Genomic DNA, 9,088 nt, shown 5'->3' on the forward strand with positions numbered 1-9,088 from the left:
GATATTGGTGCATATACATGGTAGGTGTTAATGACCGTACGGGTACAAGGGTGTAATTAGGTCCGGTCCATCACGTGCGTCGCAATAAACAGGCATCCATCAAAGACATCTTTTGAGATAGTCCGTTGACAGTGTGCTCCATCAAATCAGTGGGTCAGATCAATGAACCGTGGGACTCACTTTTACAAATTGAAATCAGACTTCACTATCCGTATCCAGTGGCTGATATCACATCTTCCTCGTTACTAAATTGTGGGAAATCAACATCTCATTCTTGCACACATAGCACACGTGATCCATATCGACCAGGTCTGGGTTCATTGTGGACGGAGCATAGCCTTTCAGATGATTTTAACAATCAAGTTTTGGCCGTTGATTCTAGTTATTCTTTTACTGTCCATATGATGGCTACTAACTGGATAATCAGAATCATATGATCAGGGTGACTATTGTTCTGTACTCCATCCGAGATGGGCCCAGCAATTTCAATGGTCTGGATTTCCGTGTCTATGTGATGTGTGGTGCTGATGAGTTGCCGCTTGCAACAATTCAGCTTTATCCTAGTCCACTTGTGGAAACATGTTACTAGCAAAGAAAAGTGTATTTAAAAAATGAAAAAAAAAAGAAAAAGAAAAAAGAAAAAAAAAGTTAAAGGTATTCTGATTTTAGAATTTGAAGGGTTGTGATGCATCAGACTGTAAATAGTTTCATCACACACTGATCTAGTGCAAACAGAGCCATAATTCGTTGATCCAGATCGTTGATCTGATGGGACCCAATGCAGATTGAGGGATGACCGGTGAATTCTCCTAGACTGGGACAATATCCTAGCCATCAAATCTTGGCCTGTTTTCTTTCACTGTTGCTTCTTTTCTCCTCCACCTTCTATCCGAAGAGCATTGATCCAAGCGCTAGAAACATCAATCTAGGAGATTTTTGGGCAACCCCCATGTCTAGCAAGGTCCATAAAACCAACGGTGTGGATCATGACTTATAATACCTCTTTGCAGTGAATCAATTTTATCACCCTATCATCAAGATGAAATGCTGATAGTAAGTGGAAAGAAAATTCCCATTTGCTATTGGATCCTCAGGACATAGGGAGTGGGCCCCACTTGATTCCCCCCAAGAAGTTTTCAACAAATCCCACTGTTTCCTGTGGTGTGGTCCACTTGAGCTTTGGATATGTTTCAATTTTGAGACTTATCACCTAAAATGAGCTTAAAAAACGGATGGACGGCGTGGATAAGACACATCCATGACGGTGGGCCCCACACAGTTTATTCAGTACGCAAACCACTCTCAATCACCGGAGCTCAACGGATTTCACTACACACGTGCCAAAATGGCATCCGTGCGAAGGATCAAGGCCACACCATGAACGTTAGGTGGAGCATGTATAGAAAATTCTCAAACAGGCCATATCCAACACGTGCACTTTTGTTACAAGCTTGAGCCCGACAACATTAGGTCCGGACCCGGACCGACTGGCTAGCCTAACAATACGGACTACAAGTTTATATTTCTATGCACGTGCAAGGGATATTCAACATGTTTCAGTAATCTGTACAAGATCCAAACCATTCATCAGGTGCCCATCATCGTATATGTTAATAACGATGGTGTCATATAGGCCAGATGGAAGAGAAATATGCACGTATCCCATCAACGATGTTCTACCTACTTTTACAGGATTCATAGGTTGAGTGGCTTCAACACGCCTAAAAAGCACATGAGGAATCCCCACTGTACTAGATCTTCTACAACAGTTGTTGTAAGGGAGCAGGTACAACATTCGAGTTCTGTGTGGCCCATCGTACTGTATGTATGGCATCCATTTCATCCATCGGCCTCATGCAATGACGTTGGCCTTAAAAAAAATTAAAATGAAATCAGTTCAATAGGAAACTCGGGTGGACCAACCATGAAGAGAAATATATGAAATTACGCCTGGATGAGCTCATGCCCGTGACAAATCCACTCCCTCGACAAGATTCCAAAGACTACGGTAGGACGGTCTCAGGTGGGCCACACCACACGAAAAAGGAGGATTGAATGGCCACTATTGGAAACCTTATGGGGCCCACGGAAGTTTTTTTTTTTTATCAGGATGATATTTACCCATACAGTTTACCTTAAGTGGTAATGACCCTATGAACGGTCTGGATGGCATCTAAACATCATCGTCTGCTTCAAGAAAGTTTCAATGGTGGTGTAACGCTCCCGTTTTCACGGTTCGAGTACAATTAGGGCTGTACACGAACTGATTTAGCTGCGTTAGCTCGCTCGGCTTGATTTGACCCAGTTTGAAACTGAGTTCGAGCCAAGTTGAGCTGATTTTTTTAGCTCAAAAAAAATTCTAACCGAGTTCGAGCTTATCCAAGATCGACTCAACTTGGATCGAATCCTAGTTCGAATTGAACTCGGATTGAACCAGTTTGGTTACTTGGTTACTTTGATATTGTTGTTGCTCACCAAATGTTTGATGAACTGACTCAACCAAGTGTCAGCCGGTGGCAATGAAGATATGTATATGAAAAGATACTTTTTTTTTTTTTTTCTTGATTTTGATTTTGCTTATAAGGTGTTTGATGAAATACTCATAAATAGCTGCTGGTGTTTTACAACAGTAAGAAATTGAAAGTGCATTTAATTTGTTTGTGAAAATGCCGCACAGGGTTGATCTTGGCTTAAACTCGACTTGTACTAGCCCCAGTTGCTGACTGAACCGAGTCAAGTTCGAGCTGGGGTTAGCTAGTGGCTGAGCCGAGTTGAGCTGTGCAAAGCTCGACTCAGTTCAACTCATGTACACCTCTAAGTACAACCCCCTGACGGTAGAAACCTGAGTGTCACAATAAAGACGGATCTTTCACAGTTTCCGGTGAAGTTAATATTTAATCAATATATAAATCAGAGTTGCAGGCATCAGCACATGGCGTACCAAGAGTTACACAAAGATAACTATGACGCAGCATATCAACCAAATATTCAAAAAGATTATGAGTTTCAAAAATATGCAATTCACATTCCCCATCAAGGCATATGTAAACGACGGCATGACTAACTGTACAGATGCAGTAGTCAAACGAAGGAGACTATTCAGTTACATGAGGTTAAGTTCATAGAGCTCAACTACACTCCCAACGGGCCATCCATCACTCAGGCTCCTTGCTCGGTCCTATTGGGATGCTCTCAGCTGGGCTTGCCTCCTGAACTGCAGCTGTATCATGTGCATATGTCAAATATATGCTATCAATAGCTAATATAGTGAAGAAATATTTCAAAGATTATACCTTTACCTGATTAATTACTACCCACAGTCATTAAATGTACTTTAGGCAAGTGATATCCAGCATAGAAGTCTTTATTTTTGCTGGACTCACAAGAGTTTCAACACCAAGTCAAGGGTTTGAATACCCATAGGTGGTGAAATCCTACCATGGATTTACAAATAAATACACAAATCAGTACACTAACATGTCATAAGCGTCAAAAGTTATACTCGCGTCTTATGTCACAGGTTTCTTCAAATCACGTGGAGCTTAACAGTTTAGTTTCCGAGCGCGAAGGGCTCGCTGGAGCGCTCCAAAGTTTCCCTAGCTGGAGATACATGTGCGCAACTAAAACATTAAATCGGAAGAAAATACGGGGGATGCGAATTGCGTCCTACCCCGCCTAGACAGTAATCCGTCCGGGCAGGGCTCTATGGGGCCCACCGTAATGTAAGTATTTTATCCACGCCGTTTAATAGCTTTTTTCAGATAATTTTAATATGTGAACCAAAAAATGAGGCAGGTCCAAGATTAAGTGGACTACAAAGTGGGAATTGAACATCCACCATTAAAAACTTCTTGGGAGCCGGAGAAGTTTCGAATGAAGCTGATATTTGTGTTTTCACTTCATCCACGTCTACATGACCTTATGAATAGGTTGTATGGTACAAAAAACATCACGTTGGCCCTTAGAAAGGTTTCAACGGTGGGTGTCATTATCAGTGTAGGTTCCTTTGGTGTGGTGCACTTAAGCATTGGACCTGCCTCATTTTTCGGTTCTCATATTAAAATTATCTAGAAAAAGCATTGAATGGCGTGGATAAAGGGTAGGAGGCAATCCGCGGCGACGCCGAAAGATATCCAATGCATGAGGATAGGAGGACAGGGGTGCTAAAGGTGTACTTTTTGTTTTTACTGTTTCGCATGTCATTGCTTACTTGAGTTTTGATTTTTGGACACCTGCTCTATTCTGATCTCGAAACTGATGAACGGAGTGTATTTGTCACAGGAATCCCTATTGGACTCACGTAGATTCCGACCACAGGAACTCCAGTCCTCGATTTAGAAGCAATATAAACACCTGAATGGCCCCACACAAACCTATGGTCGATGTCTTCTCTCCTTCGTTCATTTTGGTGTGACCTACCTAAGTTTTTAATTAAGCAGATCTTTTATCCATTCCAGCTTCATGTAGCCGGCCCACCATGATGTATTCATGTCATCCAAACCCGTACATTAGATTCGCCTCTCAATCTTAGGTTTTAAACTGAAAATCCATCCTAATCTATAACTGAGGTGGGCCACACCAAAGGGAACAATGGGTACCATTGGGGAGGGGATGTGTCCACCATTGAAACTTGCAAACCCAAGATTTGTCCAACATGTTGTGTACGTGACATCCAACCAATTAACCCCATGCATCTCATAATACCAAAACTCTAATCATTTCAAAATTTCAGTGGCCCACAAGAAGTAAATATGTGGATTTTAGACGTGATTGCATTGCTATCAATGGTGTCTACCACTTACGTTTTTTACAGGGATGATTGTTGAGACGTACCGTTCCATAAAGGAGTCTCATTAGATACACGGTTTGGATTCCACGTGCATAGGTCGGTCTCAAACAACCCAAAACTATGGCAATTACCATAGGTTGGTAAACGTAAGAACATTCCCAATTAAAAATATAAAACTTGAGAAAAGACGTGCACAAGGGTGGAGAGATTCCCAAATAGGCGGATACGGTCTACGTGGTGTGCCACCGAGCTCAGAGGTGTGTTGACGTCACCAAGTTCTGTGGCCCCACCATGATGCATGTATACATCGTCCACCCATGTTTTGAGATCATTTTAGGGCCATGACTTAAATCTCAAGTGGACCATACCACATGAACAAGTGGGGATTGAATGCCTACCAATGAAAACTTTTTGAGAGTTATATAAGTTTTGAATCAAGTTGGTATTTGTGTTTTTCCTTCATCCATGTCTGTGTAATCCATTGGACATGTTACACGGCAAATAAACATCAACAGCCCTTAGGAAGGATTTAACGGTGGGCATCATCAACCTCACTGCTTTCAATGACATTGTTTGCTTGGGCTTTGGATTTACCTGCCTTCATTTTGGCTATAACCTAAGGGCTTTTATGATTTTCCAAATACCTTAATATGCATGATAAATAGTTAATAATTATTTAGCTAACTAATTAGCGCATCACTCCTAATGCTGTGGTTGACACCTACTTTTTCAACCCTAAAATTAAGGACATCTATCAAATAAATGTGGGGCTCAGTGTGATGTATGTTTCATATCCATACCGTCCATCCACTATGCGGACTGATTTAGGGCATGAGGCCGGAAATAAGGCAGATCCAAAGCTCAAGCAGACCACGCCATAGGAAATAGTCGAAATTGAACACTTATCTTTAAAATCTTCTTAGGGCTCACATAAGTTTTGGATCAACATGATATTTGTGTTTTCCCCTTATCCACATTGGAGTGAACTTTTGAACGGACTAGATGACAAATAGACATCATTGTGTGCCCAATAAAGGAAATACCATCATTGTTTTTTGGCTCATTCCTCAAAATGTTTTTGTAAGATGGATGGATGGCATGGATATGTCAAATATATCATGGTGGGGCACACAATTTTAAGTATTTTTGAGGCAGAAATACTCCCATAATTTCAAACAAGGTAAGATAATAACAATTACTCATTTACAGCCTGTTTACAAAGGAATTGGAAAATCAAATAGGCATCTTTCAAAATGAGTGAACTGTACGGATATAACACATACACCACGGCTTACAAAACTTGGTGACATCAACACACCATGCAGGTCCGTGGTGTGCAGCACACCACCCAATCCGCTTCCCAAATAGGCAGCCCCACGTACGGAGGAACTTAATTTACTCTATACGATATGGATGAGAAATGATCATGCAACCTAATTTTAGGTGCATTTGGACTTGTTGGAAACCACATAACATATCCTGACCGTCCGTTAAGTTGTCCATTCTTCTTACCCACTGTAAAGTATATACAAATTACAGCACTGGTGGGAACAAGAGCTACCTTCCAGGGACGATCTTGTCCATCCATTTTTGCAGGCCTGTGATTGGATCCATATCAGTGTGATTTTATCAAGGTCGATCATGGACGACACTTGATGTGGCTTCCAACGATTACAAAATGCACTGCATCATTTCTCTTCTTGATTTCTACGCATTGCTGGTATTTCTGTACTCGATGTGATGGGAAAACTCTACTAGAAACGGGAAGATCACGTAGATTCTGACGAATTATCATAAATTCGAGTTGTGTGGGTCCCACCAGTGACATGTACGTAAAATCCAAACGAATACATCCTGAGAAATTAATCCAGTCCAGAACATAGGTGGGACACAGCATCATAAGCAATGCACGATCATGCTTAAAACTTGTATATTTATGTGGTGTGAGTGCACCTGAGTTTGAAAATGCCCTCTGTTTCGGGATGTCCTTTCTTCCTAGCGCGGAATGTGTCAGATGGCATACAGACAACATGGTGGGCCCCATATTAGATCTGGATTTTTCTGGGGCGAAGTTGGGGTGTGGCAATATAATGGACAAGGGACGTGGAATGACCGGTGACCCCTGCACTACCCAGCTATCAGATGGAAATGACCTGTGGGCCCATCTTAATGTATGTGTTTTATATATACTGTCCATCTGCTTTTCTAACTTATTTTAGAGCATGCGTAAAACAGACGAGGTAGATGTAAAACTTTAATGAACCACACCACATGAACCAATGCGAATTGAATTGAATACTTATAGTTGAATGGTATTGAATTGTATTAGATGAATTAACATCATTATTGCATAATGATTGTATGTCAGAAAATACCATGGTACTGTAGTCATCCAGTTCTATGTTTGGATATTTTGCTATGGGGGAAATATCCCATTAAGCAAAATCATGTTTGGTGGACCATGGAATTATAATCAACGGACCAAATTCACAACAAATGTTGTTCACTGGTATATATATATATATATATATATATATATATATATATATAATGAGAATGTCATGTGTAAGTGGTGTATATGGATGAACGGCATGGATAAACGCATGCATCAATGTGGGGCTCACATGTGTAATGGATTTCAAAATCCATGAAAATCTTGCATGGGACCAAATGCAATTCCATTAGAATAAATGTAATTCCATCCCACCTAATCCCCACCTTTCCCATCCTCTCCAAATGCTGGATCCTCCATAGGGAGCATTTGGTGCAGCGTATCGGATGGGATTAGGTATGATAGAATTGTATTTGATCCTGTACAAATTCCATCCGAATTTGAGAAAAATGTTGGGATTAGGTGGGATGGAATTGCATTTGGTCCCATGCCCATTTCTGTCAATTTTGAAATTCATTATACATGTGAACCTTACATTGATGCATGCATTTATCCAAGCCATCCATCTACATTCACCAATTACACGTGACATTTTTGTTATATATGTACAAGTGAACAACATCCCTTGTAAATTTGGTCAATTTTCATGGTCTACCAAAAAGCATTTTGCTTCTTCTAGTGTTCTCCCATTGCAGGAATTTTATGCCAAACATGGAATTAGATTGCTAAAATACCATGGCATTTCTAAACATGCAATCAATGTGTAATAGTGATGTTAATCCCATGTAATAAAATTCAATACCATGTTTGAATAAGCTAGCAAAATAGATGGATGGCATGGATAAAACACATACATCATAGTGAAGCCCACCGAGCATTTCCAACAGCTAGCTGGGTGGTGCAGGGGTCACCTGCCAGCCCGCCGCCATGGACAGGTCGGATTGGCGCGTCATGTAATGGACGGTTTGGATTGAATGGCAATCACACATAAGGTAGGGCCCCACACAGCTTGAATTCCCATAGGCGAGGGTATTACTATTACCCCACGTACCATCTATACATTACCCAGAAATAGCTAATCAATGAATATATATCAGTGCAACATGCCATCGATGGATACCCGACGAACTTTTTAGTAATTGAGCTTTAGCCGAACCTCAAAGGTCAAAGCAAGTGGGGCCCGCTTCGGCTACCGTATAAGATTCTCCCACAACCAAACTTCCACTATTCATCACTCACATTTACCCATGGAGAAAAATTAAAGTCGAAGGACCCCACCAAAGAAAAACTAGCCACTCATAGGCACGTGCCAGAGGGGTACATTTGTAACCGATCCTGTCCGTTCATGAGGCGGGGCCCACCGTGTCTATACTCTGCCCCAAATATCAAACCAGGCTGCTCATCACATACGAGATAAGATGACAAACGGTCCTATCTGAGAAGCAGACAAGCAGGTTCTGATGGATGGGCAAATAGACACTTGATGAAAGGATCGGATATCTCACACATGTGGTGTTATAGTACGTTTTATCCTTGGAGTAGCCGACTTATGTAATCAGTAGAATTTAGCAAAACAAAGAAATGATGACCGTCGAAACTCATACAACTGCGTGAGGAACGGACAAAAGTAAAATACATGGAGAGAGAAAAAGAGAGAGAGAGAGGGGCTGGGCTTGTACACAAGAAAATGGAATGAATGCGGGCGGAGAAGAAAGGGTAGCAAACAAAACAGAAATGCAAAGCCTACTCGAGCGGGTAGGAACAACTCCTACTCGCAGACACAACTGCCAACGTGGAAAATATATACAAGATCTGAGTCGTTCATCAGAGTTTCTAACATGATAAAAGTTCTAACTAATAGTTCATATAGTCCATAATGAGAAGTGGGCAATGAATAAAATCAGTTA

Source organism: Magnolia sinica, chromosome 2, assembly GCF_029962835.1.
Source record: "Magnolia sinica isolate HGM2019 chromosome 2, MsV1, whole genome shotgun sequence".
Taxonomy (NCBI): Eukaryota; Viridiplantae; Streptophyta; class Magnoliopsida; order Magnoliales; family Magnoliaceae; genus Magnolia; species Magnolia sinica.